The sequence below is a fragment of the Nyctereutes procyonoides genome, unplaced genomic scaffold, assembly GCF_905146905.1.
Source record: "Nyctereutes procyonoides isolate TBG_1078 unplaced genomic scaffold, NYPRO_anot_genome, whole genome shotgun sequence".
Classification (NCBI taxonomy): Eukaryota; Metazoa; Chordata; class Mammalia; order Carnivora; family Canidae; genus Nyctereutes; species Nyctereutes procyonoides.
In genome coordinates, this window is record NW_026575146.1 from 11001515 (window position 1) to 11026876 (window position 25362).

Genomic DNA, 25362 nt, shown 5'->3' on the forward strand with positions numbered 1-25362 from the left:
AGAGTTGGATGCTTAACCAACTGAGCAACCCAGGCACCTCTAAGAATCCTCCCTTAAAAATATTTCAGGGCCCTGGGGGGCTTAGTCAATTAAGTGCCTGACTCTTGATTTTGGCTCAGGTCATGATCTCAGGGTGGTAAGATTGAGCCCTACTTCAAGCTCCATGTTGGGCATGGAGTCTGCTTAAGATTCTCTTTCTCTTTTTCTATCTCTCTCTGCCCTTCCCCAGTCCTCACAAGTATGCTCTTCTTGCATGCTCACTCTAAAAAATGTTTTTTAAGCTAATTTCCCCTAATTGCATTGGAATGTTTTTCATGACAAAACTCATGAAAGGGTTATTGTGTTTCAAAAATTCTTCTTGCTCAGTTGATAGGACTTAAATGTTTTAAACTAAGGAGTTACCTGGACCTATGAGTTTCTATGTATATCTTGGATTTAAGGGGAAAAAAGGTACTTGCACGTATCCTCTTGATCAATTTTATATCCAGGAGAGAACTCTACCATGAAGCCGTTTTACTCAGCCATTGATCACTTCACACAATTTCAACAGATTTTTAATTAAGGTTGACAGGCAAGCCACCATATAAGTGATGCAAACTCCTTTTCCCCCACAGAAAGACATCAACAGACTGTACCCTTGTTTTGCATGAAGAGCCATGGGTGAGCAGTAGGAGGCTCCCTCCCCATCCTCAGATGTGAGACATACATTCTGTGCTGTTCCTCTTCCTTGGTTTAGAAGATTCTTCTGCACTGCCATGTGCATTTCCCCATCACAGAGAACCTCATCTGTCATGATTACTGAGTTAAAACAAGTAAAAAAAAAAAAGGTTTTGGCTTCATTGTTTGCGTAAAGCCATGTGCGGTCTGTGCGGTCCAAGGTCAATGGGGAGCTAACCTTCACAGGTGACCGTGAGAGGGAGGAAAGTGTCCTGTCCTGGGGCAGCTGGAAGCATTTTCCCAAGAAGGATGGCAGAAATGTGAACTCCTTCTTACTTCATCAGCCAAACTGTTGTGTCCGTAAGGAAGAAATGCCACTACAGGACTCAGAAGTGACTCTGGGCAGGTGGCACCAGAGCCTGCCTTGGGTCCTCCTGGGCATTTGTTGTCACATGCAGTCCCTGTTCCTGATTTCAGACCTTTCTGGACATTTCTCATGAAATAGAAATCCTGAATGCTCTTTTCTGGTGCCTTCTTACTATGTGGTGAATGACTAATTTTGTCTAATTGAGGAAGCTTTTTTCTAAAGACTAAACCTAGACTCATACTGCTGGAGAAAGTACAAAAATGGGTGCTTGTGTGGGAGGTAGAGCAGTATTTGAGATGCAGTTGCTTTTTAGAAATTTGTTTTTTACTAATGCTTCACACTTCCTCAGAGAAACGCAGCAACTCCAACATAAAGCACTGTGGAGTGCAATTTTTAAAAGCTAGTACAGGCCAGCTTTTAAAATTTTTTTTACTAGAAGGAGAGCCTGAGCAGGGGTGGGAGGGGCAGAGAGAGAATCTTAAACAGGCTCCATGCCCAGCTCTGAGCCATTGCGGGGCTCGATCTCATGACCCCAAGATCATGACCTGAGCCAAAATCAAGAGCCTGATATTTAACCAATTGAACCACCCAGGAGCCCAGCTTTTAAAATATTTTTTATTAAAAATCATCTCCTTCAAAACCTTTGAAAATTCTCAAAATTATATGTATATATATATATATATATATATATAAATATATAGCAAATTACATATAACACAAGTTATACTTATGGACATTTGACATTTAAATACTAGTGATGTTCACATATTACAATATACACATATACTTGTCACTGGCAGGACAAAGCACTTAACATAGCAGGTATAACTCTTCGCAACAACCCAGTGAGGTAGGACTGTCCCCACTTTACATATGGAGAAACTGATGAAGCCGGAGGAAAATGAGGAATTTATCTGAAGTCAAACAGCTAAAAATTAATTGGAAGCAGGATTAGAGCCCGTGTTTTATTTTGACTAGCACTTTTATGCCACTAGATCTAATGCTCCTTCATTTCTTTAGTAAGAACATGAGCTGCTTGCTTATCCTCTTATTATCTGGAATATTTTCTACTCCTTATGTCTAATTTTGTCACCATTTTCACAGCCACTGAATCAATAGCCACATTTGTCCCTTACATTTTAATATCTAGGGTTTCCTGTGTGGCTCAGTCGGTTGAATGTCTGTCTCTTAATTTTGGCTCAGGTCATGATCCCAGGGTTTTGAGATTGAGCCTAGAGTCAGGCTCCACACTCAGTGGGGAGTCTGCTTGAGAGTCTCCCTCTCCCTCTACCCTGCCCATCCTGGCACATGTGCTCTCTCTCTCACGTGCTCTCTCAAATAAATAAATCTTTAAAAAAAAAAAGTCTGTATGTTTTTGGGAGTAATCAGAAAACAAAACAAGGGGCACCTGAGTGGCTCAGTAGTTGAGCATCTGCCTTTGGTTCAGGTCATGATCCTGGGGTCCTGGGATCAAGTCCTGCATCAGGGTCCCCAGAGGGAGCCTGCTTCTTCCTCTGCCTATGTCTCTGGCGCTCTCTCTCTCTCTTTCATGAAAAAATAAATAAAATCTTTTTTAAAAAACTGAATGAACAAAACACAAATACCATATTACTTTGGAGATTGTGTTACAGAATTAAGCTTTGAAATGCAACATAGTTTTGTGTTTTCCAGTTGATTCAGGCTCTGATGTAAGAGTTCAATATTTTACTAAGTATCCCCATGTCCTGTCTAATGGCAATTCAAACAGGCCTTCAGATAGAGCTGTGTCACCTGGGCATCAAGCTAAGGCTTTAGCTGTCTGAAAGTCACCAGGCTAATGATGGACAGATGACTCCCATTCCCCAGGCTGGGCTTGTTGGCTTCCGTCTTGTTTGATGGCATGCTAAGTATTAGGTTTAGCTGCCCCCACTTCCTTAGCCCCCAAAATGTCCGAGAGTGTGATAAGCCTTACTCATTATGCTCTGAAATTTCCTCTTAAGTGGCAGCCATGTCCTTATATTTTCAGGGCCTTGTGCTGTGCCTGGCACAGAGTATATGCTTAGTTGATGAGTGGGAACAAATAAATAAATGTGTACTATTTGAGCAAATGGGAGATGCAATGGGTTCTGCTTCTTGATATCACACTATTTTTGTGAAAGTGTTACAGTAGAAAAATGCTTCAGCTCACAAGTTGGGAACCCATGGGCCAGACTTTCAAGTAAGGCATCAATAAGAGAACTGGAAATTTAGAAGTTTTCTAAGAAAAAGTGGTCTGCACACATAAATTGTAAATATTGCTTGAATAGGAGTTTTCCTCATGTCTTCCCCATTGCCAAATTTTGGTACTTTAAGCTGGCCCTAAATCTGTAGCCCTTGCTCTAAAATTTGAAGCCCTAATTTGGTGTGTGCTAAATTAAGTAAACCACAGTACCCAAAAATAAATATTAAATGGCTGAATATAAATATTGAAGTCTTGGGGGGCAACTTAGAGCAACTTCCACAAATGGTATATTATCATAAACATATGGTAATGGCAGTGAAGTCATTTCTTTGTTTAGAAAGAAAATTACTATTTTCTATAGATAATAATACACCCCACAATCATTTATGAAAGCAGTCTTTCCCATTTTGCTTTTCTTTCGAACAGATAAGTGGTTGCTCATTCTGCCATAAAAATTCATGACCATACCGTGGCCCGAGAGGCACTTGGCCAGCATGCACAGCACTGCCCCAGCGCTCCCAGAGGCCCCCCACGGTCTTTGTAGGTCTTGGACGTGGTACCAGGAGAGACCCAGCAGAGGAGTGGCCAGGAGGGGACATCCCAGAGACAGCTCTTGCTTCTGAAAGTGTCTGCTCAGTTCAGGCCCACCCTGTGTCATTAGAGAAAAAGGCCCAATTTGAAAATCCAGTCTTTCATAACGTGTAAGGTAGAGATAAATGTCCCCTCTCACCTTAGTATTCCTGATGGACTCCCCCGCAGCTAAAAAATGATCGTTACACTTGTTTGTCCTCTTCCTGTGGCACTTATCAGCCTGTCTGGGAAGAGAGTTAGTTGTGTGCACATCTTATCACATCCTTATCGGCTGCTCTCTCTAGTTACTAGTTCTGTATGCTCGTGTTTCCCCTAGTCCTTGCCTAGGAGGACAGGAGACTTGGAGTTGAATCCTGGCTTTACTACTTCTACCAGCCATGAAAACTTGGACAAGTTACTTCTCCAGTCTTGGCTTTAGTTGTCTCATCTGCAAAATGTTTCTAACCCTTTGGGTTGATTTGAAGATGAACTGAGATAGCATGATGCCTGGCATGCTATAACCACCGATGTCAACCTCTGTCATCAGTAATGATGCTCTTGAGTAGAACCAAGTTTTGACCCTGGCTCTTTCCTCATCAGGGAGGAGCTCTGAGCGTCTGCTCCCAGCCCAGCTGTGCAGGTGCTGCTGAAGCCCGAGACCCTTCTCCTGGCACCCCATCTGCTTCTGGACTGCAGCCCTGCCGCAGCCTCACCCCTCTCTGCCACTTCTCCTACCTCTGTGACCCACACACGGGTTTGTACAATGAAGCCTGAGTCATGTGAGTGTGGCAGGTTCTCGTCTCAAAAGGATTCAACTCAGCTCAGCGTGTTCCTATTCTTCTTTACTCAACCTCACCCCTCAGGAGGCCAGGATGGAAGAAAGTGTTGTTATCCATCCACAGCAGATGCTTCTGAGCTGCGGCTTTGCTCAGATACCATGCCAAGGCCCCGGCATTTAAAAAGAAGCGTGAGGTCCAGTCCTGCCTTTGAGGACCTACAGTCCCTGTCGCCAAGACAGGGTGCAGTATCAGAAGGTGGCTGACAACACTGGAGAAGTTTTATGTGGCAAAGGAAAATAAAGAAAGACCAAGGTGGCTGCGAGGTCAGGTCTGGGAGTGGTGGTTCTTGGTCTCCAGGACTCCTCTTTACAGGAGCTTGCTGTCTTTCTGTTCCCCGTGCTGGAGAAAAGAACACTGAGAGCAAGTTTGCTTTTCAGGGGAGAATGATTACTTGGCTTGATGGACTGTAGCAGGAATTGAGGACGATTCATAGCAAATTAAAACAAGCAAAATCTGGAGGTGAGCTCATGAAGGTGGTGTGACCTATGAATTTCACCTCAAGAACTTTGGTTTGATGGTGAGCAACATGAGCAGGCCTTACGAACAGGCAAATATGAGCAGGTCTAATGATTAGATCCAAAAAGGAATTCCAGTCCTAACGATGTTTATGTCCTATTTTACACAAGGACCACATGCATTAAAAGCTATAGCTCTGACTTTTGATGTCAAGAGTCTGTGTGATAAATGATGGTTTTACTAACATTTCTATTAAAATTACATAAATACAGAAAAATGCACAGATTATAAGATACACCTTTGTGGATTTACCCAAATGAACACATCTGTGTAACCACAGTTCAGTCCAACAAATAAACACTACCAGAACACCTCCCTTCCTGATCCCTTCACGGTCACCAGAGGTAACCACCATCCCGACGCCTATACCAGAGATTAGTTTCACCTGTTTTTAACTTTCTAGAAATGGAACTGTCTAGTACCAATTAATTTATGTCTGGCTTCTTTCCCTCCACATTACGTTTGTAAGACTCATATAAGAGTTGATTTTTTAACTTATTTTTTTATTTTTTTTAAATGAGAGAGAGGCAGAGACACGGGCAGAGGGAAAAGCAGGCTCCATGCAGGGAGCCTGACGTGGGACTCGATCCCAAGTCTCCAGGATGACACTCTGGGCTGCAGGGCTGCACAGCTAAACCGCTGTGCCACTGGGGCTGCCCAAGGGTTGATCTTTTACTATGCTGTATAGTATTCCATAATTTGAATCTATCACACCTGATCCATTCCACTGTTGCAGGACACTTGGGTTGTGCCTTGTTTGGATTATCACACACAAGTAATGATGCTATAAACATTCTTGTACCTACACTGAGCACATTTAAGTGCATTTCTGTTGGGGATATGCATGGGAGTAGGATTGAAGCGTCATAGATTCAGCAACTATTTAATTTTTGTAGTCACTGTCATAAAGCTTTTCCAAAGTGATTGTATGAATTCATACTCCCACCAGCAATTTATGAGACTTAGACACATCTTTGCTGACACTTGAGATTATCATCTTTTTAGTTTTAGTTATTTGGAGGTGTGCTGTAGGGTCTATTTGTTGTCTTAGTTTTTTAGTTCCCTGGTGACTGAGATAGAACATCTTTTCTCATGTTTATGAGCTATTTGATTATCTTTTTTGTATAGTAACTGTTCCAATCATTTGCCCATATTTTAATTGCAATGACTTATTTTTTTAAAGTTAATTGATTTTTCTAAGTTTATACATTATCTGGATGCTAGACTTTTACGGGGCCCAGTTCAGGCAGATACCTTCTCTCTGGCTGTCTTGGCAGTTTAGTGATTGGAAAACACCTCTAGGAGAAGAGGAAGCTGAATATTGGGCTCCTTTCTCCAAAATTCACTTTTCTCAGAGATTTTGGTCCTAGACTTCAGTGTCTGGGCAGCTCTTTAATGACTCCAAACATAAGAGTGCATGTGCCTATATATCTGGCTTTAGTGCTAGTTTTTTGCTTCAGAAGGGTTGGTCTAATATAAGCTCCTCCTCTGTTTCGAGAAGCATGAAATTAAGAACCATTTGGTTCATTTTGGGCATTTCAAAGGAAAACTGTAGAATAGAGAAGCTTATGTGATATCCTAAGGGCAGCAGCTCCCTGTGCACAAATGTACTTTGAGGCTGGAGATAAACACCTGTCCTGGGCTAAGGCACAGGGCCAGGGTGAGGGGGCCTGGGGTACATAGAGGATCAGAGAGTTTAGCTGGTTGGTTGCTATGCTGGGCTGTGCCCTTGTCCCTGAGGATAGGGATAAAATAACCTAGAGAAGATTTGAAGATCCCAAAGCAGTGTCCCTGGGGGTCAGCCTCCAGAGAATTAGGGCCTCTTGAGAAGCTCCCATCCAGTGGAGCAGTGAACTGGGGGAAAAAAAAGCCAACTTTAGACTGAGAGCCAGAGGACAGCTTTCAGGTCCTGTGTACCCCAAGGGCCCCAAGTGCTGTGGGAGGTGGACTTCCCAAATCTGTCTGTTCCCCAGAGTAAGGCACAGAGCTGGACCAAAGATGGCCCAGCAGGCTGGAAGAGGACTCCGGGTCGAGGCAAGGAGAACACTATGGAGTTCTACTGGTGGGGGGCTGGTGCAGCTGTAAGGCCAAGCATGATGCCCAGGTCCAGGCTGGCTGGACTCAGAGCACTAAGGCATTTGTGCCAATCACATGTCCCTCATACTGGGCCAGCTCTGCCCTCGTTCTTCAGAACCCCTCACCTGCCCCCACCCAGCCTCCTCCTAGACCTTACTTTATATCCAGAGAGAAGAAAAGGAGCAGGGAACTGGGGAGAATCTCGCATTAACTAAGTAAGTGTCTGACAGAGACTGGAGTTCTAAGTTGGAAGGGACTGGATCTCTTTGGTGCTGAGGTTTAGTGTCCTGCTACTGTTGTGGGTTGAATTGTGTCTCCTCAAAAGATAGGTTGATGTCCTAACTCTTGGTATCTGTGGATGTGACCTCATCTGGAAATAAGGTCTTACGGAGGTAGCAAGTGAAGTTTTGAGGTCGTTAGACAGGGCCCCAATGCAACATGACTAGTGTCCCTATAAGAGGAGCAGAACACCACGGGGTGGCAGAGGCAGAGATTGGAGTGATGTGTTCACAAGCCAACGAATGCCAAGGATTGCAGGCAACTACCAGAAAGGCATGGGGCAGATTCTCTCCTCGAGCCTTAACAAAGATCACGGCCCTGTTGACACCTTGATCTCAGATTTCCAGTCTCCAGAATACTTTTTTTCTTTTTAAATTGAAGGTACTTTTTTAAATTTCAATTTTTTATTCATGAGACACACACACACACACACACACACACACACACACACAGAAAGGGAAAGAGAGAGAGAGAGATTGGCAGAGGGAGAAGCAAGCTCCATGCAGGGAGCCTGATGTGGGATTTGATCCCAGGTCTCCAGGACCACAACCTGGGCTGAAGGCAGCGGTAAACCGCTGAGCCACCCGGGCTGCCCTGTCTCCAGAATCTTTAGAGAATAAAATTCTGTTATTTAAACCACCAGCGTGTGGTCATTTGTTATAGCAGCCTAGCAAACTAACACAACTACTAACTAGAAACAGGGGCTAGTGTACTGAGTAGAGTTCAATAATGGAAAAGGAAAGATAATTAGATCTCTGGACCTGTTCCCACATTTCATATTCAACTCAGGATCTGAACCTATATTTTCCTTGCAAGGGGGATTCAGGCGACCCTGTGTCCTCATGTAGAGATCTCCCTCTCTCCCTGTAGGAGTTCTCAGGTTTATATCTACCCCGGTATCAATTGCCTCAAGTGTCAGGGGGCTTTGGCTTTCTGGTTCTTACTTCATTACTAGCCTAAACTGGTTTGAGTCAGAATTGACACCAATTGAGGAAATAGACACAGTTTCCAACCATGTGTACTTTGTAACAAAGGATAACTCAGGCCAAGGTCTCACCAGGAAGGGAATTACAGAAATTACTCAGTGCAGTCACAATATTATCTCATATGAATGTGTACCATCAGGGTCGATCTGTTGGAGTGATTGATGGGCTGTGGGGAGGTCTCCTCAATTAAATCACCCTCGTTGCTTATATGAATGTCTGAGATTCCATGGTGTCTCATCATTCTTTTCATTCTCAAAGGCATTGTCAGTTTTTCAATTAAAGTACAAATATCCCCTAAGAAAGTTCATGGCTTAAGCTCCTAGCAACAGCCAGTGGTTGTTTATTGTGTGATGTCTATCCTGGGACCTAGAGGAGATATTGGGGAAGGGGCACAGAAGGCCTTGCCCAGCTTCCCAATTTGGTCTAGGGCTTGGTCATTATAATCAACAGCCAATATTTAATAAACATCCATGTGGTAACAATGATAATTAACTTGGAGCTCTGGAACTATATTTTCAAAATGGAAAGGAGTTCATTAGTAAAATGAAGAGTCCTGTCTTCACCATACAATTGGTCATCAGACCCATCCAGCCTAGGTCGGCTGATAAGCAGCTCTCTGACCACAGGCAGGTGGCTCATCCTTCTTACAACCCAGGTAACTCCTCATCTGTGAAATGGGACAATAATGTTACCTATCTTATTAGGTAGTTACAAGATGCAAATGAAATAAATGATCTGAATCACTGAGTTTAGTGCATGGCACCGAGTAAATGTTCAGTAAATGTTAGTTTATCATCAGTCTGTGAATTTCTTCTCCCTAGGCAAGTATACAGTTGAGTTTCTTTACGCAATGCTGGTTTTGTGCTAAAGTCATCTGTGTTGTTCCACAGAGTAAGCCAGGGCTGTGTTGTTGATATGAATTCGGATATCAATCCATCAAAGAGCAATAAAGACCACCTACATCGGACACAGCCCACACTGTGCCACATAGTATTTATTTTTTGTGTTTGAAAATATGTTGAAAAGAAAGCATTAGGATAAAGGAATTCTGTAGTTGTTTTTGGCTTGTTATAACATGTGGTGCTTACTGTGTGCTTTACAGATATGAACTCATTTAATCCCCATCCGATTCCATCTGGTATACTCTATTGTCCCCATTTATACATGAGGAAACAGGCTTGGAGGGCTAAGTCATTTCCTAAGGTCACAAAACTCATGTAAGACATGGAGCCAGGATTTAAACCAGACATTCTGACTCCAGCAGGGGCTGCTAGCTGTTATACTAGGCTGTGGGTGTGCACGAACACACTTGCGGGTGCATGCATACACACGTTTGCACAGACACACAGAGGTTTCTCCTTCCAGGTATATTGACGTTCACTTTCTTTGAAAATGTATGATGGTCAGTGCTTTACAGAAATTTCCTAGTGTAATTACATCTGGGATGACACAATACAATATGGCCAGAAAAGGAAGGGCATTGGATTTTTATTAAAGAGGAGCCCCCACTAACCATGTAGCTTCTCCTGGGAAGCAGAGAGGGTGAGGTGAGAGTTGTCATCTCTATAGAGTTCCGACAGCATTCCTCATCCACCTTCTGATGAAGATGAACTTGAGCCTGCAAGGAAGAGTTATCCACCAGCAGCTCCCAGATGAAAGCAGAAAAGGGGAGAAGGAGATTTTTCAGAACCCAGTTATGCTAACGAATAGAAGACGCTGGTGTGATAGAGGGGAAAGAAATTAGAGACTCCTGCCCGTGGGGACAAAGCATCCAGTTTCCACAGGGCTTTGCAAAACGTGTGTGCCCTGCGAGAGATGGACACAGCTCCACAGAGGGAGGAAACAGTCCACTCGTGAGACGAGCTATGATGTTCTGCGTCCTGATTCAGGAAGAGTGCCCGCCACCCTCAGTGTATACTAACCTGGGGAGAGGAGATCCACAGCCTGATGACATGTTCACATTTACCGAGCGCTTACTCTGCCAAGTGCTGAGCTCAGTGATTCAGACCATTTATATCATTTACGTCTTGTAACCACCTCATCAGACAAGTAACATTATTGTCATTTCACTTATGACATGAAATAAAATAACATCAAGTAACATCCCATTTCACAGATGAGGAGTATACCCCCGCCCTAGGGTCCACTGTCTAGTTAGGGAGGGGAAGCAATAGTCCTAGTGCAGTGGAAGCACAGAGCTCCTTCCACCCTGACAGGCCCTGGAAGGTGTTCACAGACGGACATCACTTTGCCAGGTCCCGAAACTCCAGTAGGTTACCAGGAACTTGTGGTGATTGGGCTTCTGGTGGGAATGGTGGGGAGGAGGAGAGGTTTGGACACGCCTTAGGAGGTGACAAGGAGAAGGCTGGAGACCAAGTGGTTGTGGGAGTGAAGGTCAGGAGGGGTCAGAGGCGGCTGAGCGGTGTGGGAGGCATGGAGGCCGCTGTCTAAGGTAGGGAGGAAGACACGATGAGGGAGTCCAGAGATGGCAGGTGAGAGTGGACAGGGCCGGCCCCCGAGGGGGGTGGGGTGGGAGTTAGGTAGCAAGGAATCATTCTCTTGAACTTTGTTTTTTGTCTTCCTCCACTAGTAAGCCTTTGTACTACTAACATTGTGCTGGATTGGGAATAAAATAGGAGCAAAGTATAACTTTCCAGGAGCGGGTGGTGGTCCCTGAGGCTGTGGATGGCCCGGGGGGACCCTCTGATGGGCTGCTTGTTCATGTACTCTTCACAGGAGCTGGGAGCATTTGGGGTAATGGTCTGTACCACTGTGGTCTGTCACCCGGCTGCTCAGCTTGCCCTTGGGACAGTGCTGATGAGACAGGAGAGGGCTCCTCGCATGTTTCTCATTACCTCATTGCAATGACAAAAGGCAGATTTCCCAGCCACTTCCCTCACCAGGAGGTACACCTGGACCGCCTCAGGTTTCCGTGTGAGCAGGTAACAACAGGAGCGCTGCTGGCTCATAATAATAATCGAGGTGGGTGCATTTCCCAGTTAAATTTCGAGTTGAGTTAGGACTCCACACAAGTTATCAATATCCTCTTGTTATAGAAAATGGTGCTTTAACAAAGAAATTTTCTTTCTTTTTTTTTTTTAAGATTTTATTTATTTATTCATGAAAGACACAGAGAGAGAGAGAGGGGCAGAGACACAGGCGGAGGGAGAAGCAGGCCCCATGAGGGAGCCTGACGTGGGACTAGATCCCGGGTCTCCAGGATCAGGCCCTGGGCTGAAAGCAGCACTAAACCGCTGAGCTACCCAGGGATTCCCACAAAGAAATTTTCTTAAACAGGTGACAAATTGGGTCTACCCCATTAAAAGGAACCAAAATTGTTCTATAGATTCTCTTGAGGCATTGCTGAGCAAGGAGTACATATTTGCAGATAATTGAGAAAGCCAGGACAGCAGCCCCCTGCGTTGAGCTTCTGTGTAGTCTCCTGCATTCAGGGCTGCTTGTTTAAAATAGGGACTCTCATTCCAATGACATGGAATAATAAAATACACAAATGTGGTTCTTTGTACCTTCTTGGGAGAGGGAGATGAAGGGTGGGGGTAAAGAAGGAAGCAAACTGTTCCAGAGGCATAAAGAGTAGACAACCACTATATTCTCTTTCTTTCTTTTCTCTTTGGAAAAATGGTAAGATAGCAGTATTTTTAGAATTCTCCACCATAGTGGAGAAAAATTGAGGGCAGAGAGATTTCGTCAATCCTTTACCTTTGGAAGATCACTGCAGATGCTGAGAGACATACAGAGAGAGGCAGAGACATAGGAAGAGTGAGAAGCAGGCTCCTTGTGGGGAGCCTGATGTGGGACTCAATCCTAGGACCCCAGGATCATGCCCTGAGCCAAAGGCAGACACTCAACCACTAGGCCACCCAGGTGTCCCTAAAAGACAAAATTTTAATGTAATTGTTTTTCTTTTTTAATGGAAACCTATTTCTTATAGTGTAATGATACAAATCTAATCTCTTATGGAAAGGTTATAAATAGTCCTATTGAAAACTAAATCTAATTTAAAAGCCTGAAATTTGGATTTTAAAGCTTGTGGCTTATTTAAAGTTTGTGGTTAGAAAGTTTGGATTAAAAAAAGAATGAATAGCTATAAGTTCAAGGTATTCTTGCTCTAACTTAAGATAATAAAGGGTTATTCATTCTGTATCTGTTAATTCAATAAGTATTTGTTATATGCTAGACACAAAGTTTAAAAAGCAAATTTTTTTCTACATGACATTATTTCTCCATTCTATCACTAAAGTTTGTAAATTCCTTTTTTTAAATGCAATAGGATAAGGCTGTTAAGAGAATCAGGTAAGTCTATATGTACCAACATGGCAATATGTATGTTCCTTATATGCATAAATAGGTGACATATATGACATATTTGATGAATGTTCACTATAATAGTTATAGGACACCCTGAGACTTTTTCTTTCTTTAAAAAAAAATGGACAACCATATAAATCTGAGCTCCAGGTCATGTTTTAGCTCATTTAATACCCTAGTTTTGAAACCCAAGCCCTAAAATTGTATATCATCACCAAATTGTAACTTTTTGAGGAGCTCTTTTTGTGCCTATTCAACTATACACCAGTATACCTGAAATGATTTCATAGCTCTGCTTACGAGGAGAAAGCTGCTAGTCTAATATCTTTGCCAAGTCCATTCTCTAGGTAAATTTCAAAAGCTCACTTCTCTTCTAAAGATCCTGTCCATATGTCAGATGACTCCACACCAACAACCTTCTGCTTCAAATGTGGCGTAAGCTATCCTTGTCAGCAAGCAGAAGTGTATCTGTTTCTCCTTTTCTTCCGGCCCACTTAGAACTGTTGCATCCAAAACCCACATGCCAGTGCTTTCGGTAAGAAGCAGTAGCAGCAGCATGTATCTAACAGGAGGTTAGGAAGACAATGCTACTGACAGGAGAGTGGAAAAGTCTTACTATAATGAATGGGGTTGGGAAGAAGTAAAAGGAATTCAGGAAGAGTCCAACCAGAAAAGCTGTAATGAAGTCCAAGGGCAAGTTTCATGGGGATGAGGAAATCGAGAAAGTGGAACTCAGAGCCATTAAGAGAAACTTGAGAGAAAAGCCATGCTCATGTTCTGTAAGTCTTACATTTCACAGAAATTTTATGTGTTCAGCAAACACATTTCCTATGCTGAAGGCTCCAGTGAAAATAAACATTGTCTATATAACCATCTGGTAAGCAAGAATTGACTGGACATCTTTAAGGTGTATAGCATTATAATAGATACTTTATTTGATTCAGAAATAATTAACTCAAAGAGACAGTAGAGCAAACAGCCCTGTGGAGATACAGCAAAGAAACAGCAGTTTGAAAAACACTGCCTGAAGTATACAAGAAGGAGATTTGTTTACTAAGCTCAGAGCATGTGCTGCATGGGCAGGGATTATTGGGAGTCTTCTCCAGGAACAGGGGACCTTGCTGGCACCACAAGCCCAGCTGCTGTGCTCTCCTGTGGACCCACCCCCTCCAATACACACTTGGCTGGAGCCCATCCAAAGCGTGCCACACACCTGGCAGTGTGCAGGCAGCCCTGACAGGGGCCGGCACTGCTGTAAAGTGACTCCTACCCTGAGAAGAGGGAAAGATGTCCATATACATCAGTCCTGCTGAGGTCTGAGCCGCAGCTTGGGAGCAGACATTGAGTCTGATTGCAGGGTCTGCCCACCCACAAAAGCTTCTTGAGACAACACAGAGAAAGCACCCGGCAGTTTGGTGCTAACACATCTCTGGCAAATGTCTGGTCTGACTCAGCTCAAACCCAAGACAGCCCCAGACTGGCCCATTAACATCCACAGGGACCAAGTCCTGCCCAGTTATTGCAGACAGCTGGTCTGAAGGCAAAAGCTGCTTAGGCACAACAGTAGGGCACATACAATGCCCATGGGAGACACCCCTGAGGTGCCAGGTTCTGGTGAACAGGGGACACCGCACCACGGGGCACTACAGAACCTCTTCTTCATAAACCCACTAGTTTCAAGAACAGGAGACATAGCTGACTTTTCTAACACATTGAAACAGGCCCAGAGAGTTAGATAAAATGAGACCAAGGAATTTGTCCCAAATGAAAGAACAGGACAAAATCATAACAAGAGACCTAAATAAAATGGAGATAAGTAATGTGCCTGATAGAGAATATAAAGTAATGGTCACAAAGATACTTAATGGGACTTGAGAAAACAGTGAAGGACCTTGGTGAGACCCTTAACAAAGAGATAGGAAACATAAAAAAGAACAAATTAGAGATGAAGAACTCAATAACTGGGATTAAAAATACACCGGATGGAATAAATGGTAGACTTGAAGAAGTAGAAGAATAAATCAATGACCTGGAGGATATAGTAATGGAAAGTAATAAAGATGAACAAGAGAGAAGGAAAGACAAGAAACAATGAAAAGAGGCTTAGGGAACTCGGTGACACCATCAAGCACAATAACATTTGCATTACAGAGATCCTAGAAAGAGAAGTAAGAGAAAAGGGGGAAGAAAATTTATTTGAAGTAATTAACAGCTAAAAGCTTCCCAAATCTGGGGAAGGAAGCAAAAATCCAGATGCAGGAGAAACAGAGAACTCCCAACAAAATCACCCAAAGGAGGTCCACACCAAGACATATAGTAATTAAAATCACAAAAAGTAGTGATAAGGAGAGACTTTTAAAAGCAGCAAGAGAAAAGAAAACAGTCATATACAAAGGAAACCCCATAAGGCAATTAGTTGATTTTTCAGCAGAAACTTTGCAGGTCAGAAGACAGTAGCATGATATATTCAAAGCGCTGGGAAAAAAAAAAAAAAAAAAAAAAAAACCTTCAGCCAAGACTACTCTATTCATCAAGGCTATCATTCAGAATAGAAAGAGCTAAATAGTTTCCCAGACAAATTTAAAGGAATTTTAACCAGCCCTACAAGAAATGTTAAAGGGGACTCCTGAAATAGTAAAGGAAATACCATAAGTAGGAGTAAGAAAAGTAGGAAACACAAAAGCAATAAAAATAACTATATGTATAAAGATCACAGGCACTTGGGTGGGTCAGTCAGTGAAGCATCTGTCTTTGGCTCAAGTCATGATCTAGGGGTCCTAGGATCAAGCCCCATCTCGGGCACCCTGCTCAGCAGGGAGTCTGCTTCTCCGTCTCCCACTGCCTCTCCCCCTGCTGGCACAGTTTCTCTCTGTCAAATAAATAAATAAAATCTTTTTTAAAAAATTAAAAATGCAAATCAGTTAAGGAAGTCACAAAATAAAAGGATGTAAAGTATGACACCATATACTTAAAACATGGTGGGAGAGGACCAAAGAATGGCTTCCAACTTAAGCAACCATCAACTATTATATGCATAAGACATTAAATACAAAACCTAATGGTAGCCACAAATCAAAAACCAGTAATAGATATATGTAAAAAATAAAGAGAAAATAATCCAACTCTATCACTCTAGAAAGCCAGGGATGGGGTGCCTGGATGGCTCAGTCAGTTGAGCATCTGACTCTTGGTTTCACCTTGGGTCATAATCTCAGGGTTGTGAGATTGAGCCCTGTATTGTTGGGCTCCAAGCTGATCAGGGATTTTGCTTGAGATCTCCTCCCTCCCCATTTTTTTTTCTCTCTCTCTCAAAATAAATAAATCTTGAAAGAAAGAAAAGAAAGAAAGAAAGGAAGGAAGGAAGGAAGGAAGGAAGGAAGGAAGAAAGAAAGAAAGAAAGAAAGAAAGAAAGAAAGAAAAAGCAAGCTGCTTGAGTGGCTTAGTTGGTTGAGGGTCCAACTCTTTATGAAATTTCTTTTTTTTTTAATTTTTATTTATTTATGATAGTCACAGAGAGAGAGAGAGAGAGAGGCAGAGACATAGGCAGAGGGAGAAGCAGGCTCCATGCACCAGGAGCCCGATGTGGGATTCGATCCCGGGTCTCCAGGATCGCGCCCTGGGCCAAAGGCGGGCGCCAAACCGCTGCGCCACCCAGGGATCCCCTGAGGGTCGGACTCTTAATTTTAGCTCAGGTCATGACCTCAGGGTTGTGAGATTATGCCCCACATTGGACTCCATGCTCAGCAGGGAGTCTGCTTCTCTCCCTCTCTCTCTCACCCCCTGCCCCTCTCCCTTCTCACTCTTTCTCTCTCTCTCAAATAAATAAATAAATAAATAAATAAATAAATAAATAAAATCTTTACATAAAAGAGAGAGAGAAAGAAGAAAAGAAGGAAAGAAAGAAAGAATGCCAGTGAACCTTGAGAGAAGAGAGCAAAAGAAGAAAGGGACAGAGAAGAACTGCAAAAACTATCATAAAACAAGTAACAAAATGTCAACAAGTACATACCTGTCAATAACTACTTTGGAGTGTAAATGGACTAAATGCTCTAATCAAAAGACACAGGGTGACAGAATGGATAAAAAAGGAAGGCCCATCTATATGTTGCCTACAAGAGACTCATTTTAGAGCGAACGTCAGATGCAGATTGAATGCGAAGGATAGAAGAGCATTTTTCATGCAAATGGCAGTGGAAAAAAAAGCCAGAGTAGCAATACTTATATCAGACAAAATGGACTTTAAAACAGATTATAATAAGAGAGAAAGAAGGACACTATAGGGATGCCTGGGTGGCTCAGCAGTTGAGCATCTGCCTTTGGCTCATGGTGTGATCTTGGAGTCCTGGGATTGAGTCCCACATCAGGCTCCCTGTAGGGAGCCCTCTGCCTGCCTTTTCCCTCTGCCTATGTCTCTGCCTCTCCCTGTGTGTCTTTCATGAGTAAATAAATAAAATCTAAAAAAATAGAAAGAAAAGGACACTCTATAATCATAAAGGGAATAATCCAGCAAGAAGATATAGATATAACAATTGTAAATATTTATGCACCCAACACGTGAGCACCCAAATCCAAAAAGCAGCTAATAACAAACATACAGGAACTAATCAATAGTAATACAATAATAGTAGGGGACACTAACACTCCATTTATATCCATACAGAGGTCATCCAAACAGAAAATCAAGGAAATGGTGGCTCTGAATGATACATTGGACCAGATGGATTTAACAGATAGATTTAGAACATTCCATCCTAAAACAGGAGGATACACATCATTTTCAAGTGCAGAGAATGGAACATTCTCTGGAATAGATCACATATTAGGCTCAGCAAATTAAAAAAAAAAAAACTGGAGTCATACCATGTATCACTTTGGACCATAGCACTATGAAACTAGAAATCAATCAGAAGAAAAAAATTTGGAAAGAACACAAATACATGGAGGTTACATAACATGCTACTAAACAGTGAATGCGTCAACTAAGAAATCAAAGATGAAATAAAAAATACTTAGAGACAAATGAAAATGAAAACACAAGGGCTCAAAAATCTTTGGGATGCAGCAAAAGTTGTTCTAAGAAGGAAGTTTAGAGCTAAATAGGCCTACCTTAAGAAGCAAGAAACATCTCAACCAACTTAACCTACCCCCAAAGGAGCTAGGAAAAAAAAGAATAAACCCTATAATCTAATACCAGTAGAAGGAAATTTTATTTTTATTTATTTATTTTTTTAAAAGATTTATTTATTTATTCAGAGAGAGAGAGAGAGTCAGAGACACAGGCAGAGGAAGAAGCAGGCTCCATGCAGGAAGCCCGATGTGGGACTTGATCTCGGGTCTCCAAGATCACACCCCAGGCTGCAGGCGGCGCTAAACTGCTGGGCCACCAGGGCTGCCCAGAAGGAAATTTTAAAGACTAGAGGAGAAATAAATGAAATAGAAACAAAGAAACCCAGTAGAACAGAACAACGAAACCACCAGCTGGTTCTTTAAAAAGATCAACAAAATTGACAAACCTTTAGCTAGACTCATCAGAGAGAGAAATGACAGAGGAGAAATAGAAACCAACACCACAGAAATACAAAGGATTGTAAGAGAATATTAGCAAAAAATTTATATGGAAAAGTTATATCCCAACAATTTGGACAACCTAGAAAAAATGGATAAATTCATAGAAACATAAAATCTTCCAAAACTGAATCAGGAAGAAATAGAAAATTTGAACAGACCAATTACCAGCAAAGAAATTTAATCAGTAATAATAATAAAAAAAAACTTCCCAACAAACAAAAGTCCAGTGCGAGATGGCTTCACAGGTGAATTCTACCAAACATTTGAAGAAAATGTAATACCTATTATTCTCAAACTAGTCCAAAAAATAGAAGAGGAAGAAAAGCTTCTAAATTTATTCTACGAGGCCAGTATTGCCCTAATACCAAAACCAAGTATATAAATATACTATCAAAAAAGAGAACTGTAGGCCAATATCTCTGATGAACATAGATGTAAAAATTCTCATCAAACTCAACAAAACACTAGCAAACTGAATCTAACAATATATTTAAAAATGCATTCATCATGATCACGTGGAATTTATTCCTGAGATGTATGGATGGTTCAATATTTGCAAATCAATCAGTGTGACACGTCATATCAACAAGAGAAAGGATAAAAACCATATGATGATTTTCATAGAGGCAGAAGAAGCATTTGACAAAGTTCAACACCCATTCATGACAAAAACTCTCAACAAAGTATGTTTAGGGGGAACATACCTCAATATAATAAAGGTCATTTAAGAAGAACTCACAGCTAACATTATTCTTAATGGTGAAAAACAGAGCTTTTCCATAAGGTCAGGCACAAGACAAGGATGTTTACTCTCACCACTTTCATTCAAAATAGTACTGGAAGTCTTAGCCATCGCAGTCAGACAAGAAAAAGAAATAAAAGCCACCCAAATTGGTAAGAAGTAAGTTTCACTATTTGCAGATGACAGGGTACTGTACATAGAAAACCCTAAATATTCCACCAAAAAATTACTAGAACTGATAAATGTATTCAATAAGTTTGCAGTATACAAAATCAATGTACTTGCATCTCATTTCTATATACTACTTATGAAATGGCAGAAAGGGAAATTAAGAAAACAGTCCCATTTATGATTACACCAAAAATAATAAAATACCTAGGAATAAACCTAATCAAAGAGGTGAAAGACCTCTGATAATTATAAAACACTGATGAAAGAAAGTAAAAATGACACAAACAAGTAGTTAGGCATTCCATGTTCATAGATTAAAAGGATGAATATTGTTAAAATGTCCATAGTTCCCATAGCAATCTTTAGGAGTCCCCATCAAAATACCAACAGAGCTAGCACTAACAATCCTAAAATTTGCATGGAATCACAAAAGACCCAGAATAACCGAAACAATTTTGAAAAAGAAAAACAAAACTGGAAGTATCACAATCCCAATTTCAAGATATAATACAAAGCTGTAGTAATCAAAATAGTATGGAACTGGCACAACAAGAGACACATAGATCAGTGGAACAGAATAGGAAACTCAGAAATAAACTCACAATTATATGGTCAATTAATCTTTGACAAAGCAGGGAAGAATATCCAATGGAAATATCCAATAAATGGTGTTGGGGAAACTGGACCACTTTCTTACACCATAAACAAAAATAGATTCAAAATGGATGAAAGACCTAAATGTGAGACCTGAAACCATAATAATCCTAAAAGAGAGCACAGGCAGTAGTAATGTCTCTGGCATCAGCCATAGCAACTTTTTTCTATGTATGTTTCCTGAGGCAAGGAAAACAAAAGCAAAAATAAACTACTGGGATTACATAAAAATAAAAAGTTTCAAAAAAAAAAGTTTCTGCACATCAAAGGAAACAACCAACAAAATTAAAAGGCACCCACAACTATATGGTCAGCTAATCCTCAACAAAGCAGGAAAGAATATCCAGTAAAAAAAAAAGATAGCCTCTTTGGGGTGCCTGGGTGGTTCAGTTGGTTAAATATGTGCCTTCGGCTCTGGTCATGATCCCTGTGTCTTGAGATCGAGCCCCACGTCGGGCTCCCTGCTCAGTGTCTCCCTCTCTCTCTGCTCCTCCCCCTGCTCGTGCTCTCTCTTTCTCTCTCATAAATAAATAAATAAATAAATAAATAAATAAATAAATAAATAAATAATAAAATCTTTTTTAAAAAAGTCTCTTTAACAAAAGATGTTGGGAAAACTGGTCAGCAACATGCAGAAAAATGAAACTGGATCACTTTCTTACACCATACACAAAAATAAATTCAAAATGGATAAAAGACTTTAGTATGAGATAGGAAACCATCAAAATCCTAGAGAACACAAGCAGAAACCTCTTTGACCTTTGGCTGTAACAACTTCTTACTAGACATGTCACCATAGGTGAGGGAAACAAAAGGAAGAATGAATTACTGAGACTTCATAAAAAAAAAAGCTTCTGCACTGTGAAGGAAACAATCAATAAACTAAACTATGAGATACTACCTCACATCTGTCAGAATGGCTAAAATTAACAACACAAGAAACAATGGGGGTTGGCAAGGATGCAGAGAAAGGGAAACCCTTTTGTACTGTTGGTGGGAATGCAAACTGGTGCAGCCACTCTGGAGTACAATATGGGGATTCCTCAAAAAGGTAAAAATAGAACTACCCTATGATCCAGCAATTGTACTACTAGGTATTTACCCAAAGGTTACAAAAATACAGATTGGAAGGTGTACATGCACCCCGATGTTTATAGCAGCATTATCAACAATAGCCAAACTATGGAGAGAGCCCCAATGTCCATCCAAATGTCATGGATAGATGAATAGATAAAGAAGATGTGGGATACACACACACACACACAAACACACACACACACACTTGAATATTACTTGGCCATCAAAAGAATGAAATCTTGCCATTTACAATGACATGGAAGGAGCTAGAGTGTATTATGCTAAGTGAAGTAAGTCAGAGAAAGACAAATACCATATGATTTCACTCATATGTGGAATGTAAGAAAGAAAATAGATGAACATATGGGAAGGGGAAAAATTAAAAAAGGAGAGAAATAAGCCATATGACACTTTTAGCAATAGAGAACAAATGAGAGTTAGTTGATGGAGGAGCTAGATGGGTCATAGGGATTAAGGGGGGGGCACTTATGATGAGCACCAGGGTGTTGTATGTAAGTGATGAATCACTGAATTCTACTCCAGAAACCAATACTGCACTGTATATTAACTGTCTAAAATTTATATAAATTTAAAAAAAAGTAAAAAAAAAAACAAAACAATAGAAAGGCTGTTCAATTTGGCTCAGTATGATATTTAGGGTTTTTTTTTTTTTTGGTAACTATTTTTCTTGTTTACAAAAGTAATTCATGTTCATTGTAGACATTTTGGAAAATAAATTCTAAAAGAAAAAAAGAAAAGCTAAACTAAAAGGCAACTTACTGAATTGGAGAAGATATTTGCAAATGACATATCTAATGAAAGGTTAATATCCAAAATATATAAAGAACTTATACAACTCAACACCCAAGAAACAAATAATCCAATTAAAAAATGGGCAGAAAACATGAAGAGAATTTCTCTGAAGAAGACATACAGATGGCTAATAGATACATGAAAAGATGTTCTACATCACTCATCATCAGGGAAATGCAAATCAAAACCATAATGAGATAGTACCTCCCACTTGTCAGAACGGGTAAAATAAAAAACACAGGAAACAGCAGGTATTGCCTAAGATGTGAGAAAAAGAACCCTTGTGCATTGTTCACGGGAATGCAAACTGGTGCAACCACTCTGGAAAACAGTATGGGGGTTCCTCAAACATTACAAATAGAATTACCATATGAGGGATCCCTGGGTGGCGCAGCGGTTTGGCGCCTGCCTTTGGCCCAGGGGCGATCCTGGAGACCCTGGATCGAATCCCACATCGGGCTTCCGGTGCATGGAGCCTGCTTCTCCCTCTGCCTGTGTCTCTGCCTCCCTCTCTCTCTCTCTCTCTCTCTCTGTGACTATCATAAATAAATAAAAAAAAATTAAAAAAAAAGAATTACCATATGATTCAGTAATTCCACTACTGGGTATGTGCCCAAAGAAAACAAAAACATTAATTCGAAAAGATATATGTACCCCTATGTTTATTGCAGCATTATTTACAACGGCCAAGATATAAAAGCAGCCCAAGTGTCCACCGATAGGTGAATGGATGAAGATGTGGTATACATACAATGGACTATTATTCAGCCATAAAAAAGATGAGATCTTGCCATTTGCAACTGCATCAATGGAACTATAGGGTATAAGGCTCAGTGAAATAGGTTAGAGAAAAACAAATACCATATGATTTCACTCATATGCAGAATTCAAGAAATAAAACAAAGAAAAAAAGAAACACAAAAAACCAGACTCAACTACAGAGAACAAACTGGTAGTTACCAGAGGGGATTTGGGTGGGGAGATGGGTGAAACAGGTGAAGGGGATAATACACTCACCATGATGAGCACTCAGTAATGTACTGAATTGTTGAATCCCTATATTGTACACCTGAAACTAATATAACGCTATGTTAAGTACACTGGATTAAAATTTAAAAAAAGAAAGGAAAAAAAAGATTTTAAAAAAAAGTTAGGCCCTATGAACTTGGCAGTGTGAAGGAAAACTGATTCCAGGAGAAAGAAGATCCATCACTCATGTGTGCAGGTGAGCACACACATAGTGCATGACTCTACTTCTCAACTACACACCATACACACACGCAAATGATTTTAAGGCGATGGATCTAGAAGGTGGATCTAGAGTTTGGGGTTAAACACAACTATTTGGAATTATAATCACCCCTACTGCTTTCTTTCTTTCAGGAGTTGAAAAATGCAGTGAAGTAAATCGTGCAAGTTTTCAAGCAGCCAGAGGAAAGACCCATTTATAAGTGACCAAGTTAATCTTCAGAAAGGAGAGATGTGGCCTTCCTTGAAAAGGCTAACTTCTAGAAATCTCAACTTGTCCAGAATTAGCCTGACACATTGGCAGAGTGGCCTGCAGATGCTGGAGAGACAGCTGGACTGGAGCCATTGTGGTCTTTGCTTCTCTGCTAGATCCTGGGGTTGCTGGGATGGACAGTGCCAGTAGCCCATTAATGTTAAGGGCATGAAGTAATAGAAGGGCACTTAGTGGAAGTAACTTCTGCTGGAATCCTCATTTTTGTCCACAAACAGGCTGTAATACTGCTTTTGAGCTCTGTGGAGATATGTATTAAACACAGTCATTCTTGAGGGGTGTTGTGTGTGTGCGTGGTATTGTTTTTGTAGTCAGTGGGTTCTAGGCTGCAGCAGAGACTTTACATGGCAGGAAGACATCTTTCCTCAGGTGCTGGGAAAGAAAGAAAAAGGAGCAAAAAGCCACAACTTAGAAAAAATAATCTTCCCAAAGTGAGAAAGGTGTTTTATTTTATTTTTTAAAATTTTATTTATTTATTCATGAGAGACACAGAGAAAGAGACAGAGGCAGAGACACAGGCAGAGGGAGAAGCAGGTGCCATGCAGGGAGCCCGACGTGGGACTCGATCCCAGGACCTCAGGGTCACACCCTGGGCTGAAGGTGGTGCTAAACCACTGAGCCACCTCGGCCACCCAAGAAAGGTGTTTTAAGAAAACTTTTGTTGACATAGAACTTGGCAGGGATGATTTGCGGGTTGATGTCATTAGCTCAGTGTCCCTCTTTATTTTATTTTATTTTATTTTATTTTATTTTATTTTATTTTATTTTATTTTATTTTATTTTATTTTATTTTATTTTATTATTTTATTTTATTTATTTGAAAGAGAGAGAGAGAGAGCACAAGCAGGGGCCAGAGGGAGAGGGAGAAGCAGATTCCCCCATAAGCTGGGAGCCGGATGCAGGGCTCCATCCCAGGACCCTGGGATCATTACCTGAGCCAAAGGCAGACACTTAACCAACTGAGCCACCCAGGTGCCCTGCTCAGAAATACTGCATAGCCCTGGAAAGAGTTTAGAGATGAAACTCATTTCTGTAAACACGGCCGGGGACCTTCTATGTGCCAAGAGATGTGGAGAAAAAGGTGAATTGGGGATGACCTTTTACTTCGAGTTTAGATTTGGGTAATTTAAGTAAAGATTCCACCAGAGACAATAACGACATGGGTATTTCTAGGAAGTGGGATTATAGCTAATATTATTTTCAACTTTTTAGAAAAGGATAGGAAACTCTGGCTGATTAGTTTTGATGGCTATAAAGTGAGTGGATGGTGAGGAGAGTACGGCTGCCTTTTTAAAAACTTCATGCTGTTCTTGTCTTTGCCACGCCTGGAAATTTGAATTTATCTTTGGGAATAGATTTGCTTTGATCAGGCCTTTGGTTCTTCTACAGGGAAGCCAGTCTTGCCAGATAATGAAGATAGTCCAAAGTAACTTCCTGATTATGCTGCATCCCCTGGATCTTCTTTCTCTTTGCTCACTCAACCCCACCTTGAGAGAGTTTTGTCTCTTCTGTCCACAATCTTTACCTGGGGCACTCCAGCCACACCCAGGGCTGTGCTTTATTTCTACAGGCCAGTTACTTTTCAGTCTCTGTTTCTAGGCCCAACCTTTGCTCTGAACCCTAGTCTCTTATATTCTCCCCATGCCCTTCCCAGATGTACTCTCCAGTCTTTTCTCCACCCCCATCCCCAGCTAGACTGGTGCTTAAAATCCTCCAGTGGGTTCTCATTGTTTGAAGGATAAAATCCAAAATTCTTAACATGCCTACATGAGCATGCGTGACTGCCTTTTATTTGCCTCTTTGGCCTCATCTCCTGTGGCTCTGTCCTTAAAGCCTTTCTTCAGATGGGCCCAGCTCTTTCCCACCTCAGAACCTCAAATTCACCATTTCCCTTTTCTAGAATATTCCAACTCAGTCATCCTTCAGAGCTCAGCTAAATGTTGCTTTTTCCAGGGCTTCCTCTCTAATTCCTTTTGGCTATGTTAACTCTCATTATTAT

The 25362-nt window shown here is 41.3% G+C and overlaps 1 protein-coding gene across 2 annotated transcripts in view; it reads left to right on the top strand.

The window, feature by feature from the left end:
- Positions 1–23638, top strand: part of SCAF8 (SR-related CTD associated factor 8) — a 224582-nt gene extending 200944 nt beyond the window's left edge. For both annotated transcript variants that reach the window (XR_008662477.1, XR_008662479.1), the window contains one exon: positions 23228–23638. The gene's annotated coding sequence lies outside the window, so the exon portion shown is untranslated. The remainder of the gene's footprint in view (positions 1–23227) is intronic.
- The last annotated feature ends 1724 nt before the right edge of the window (positions 23639–25362 follow it).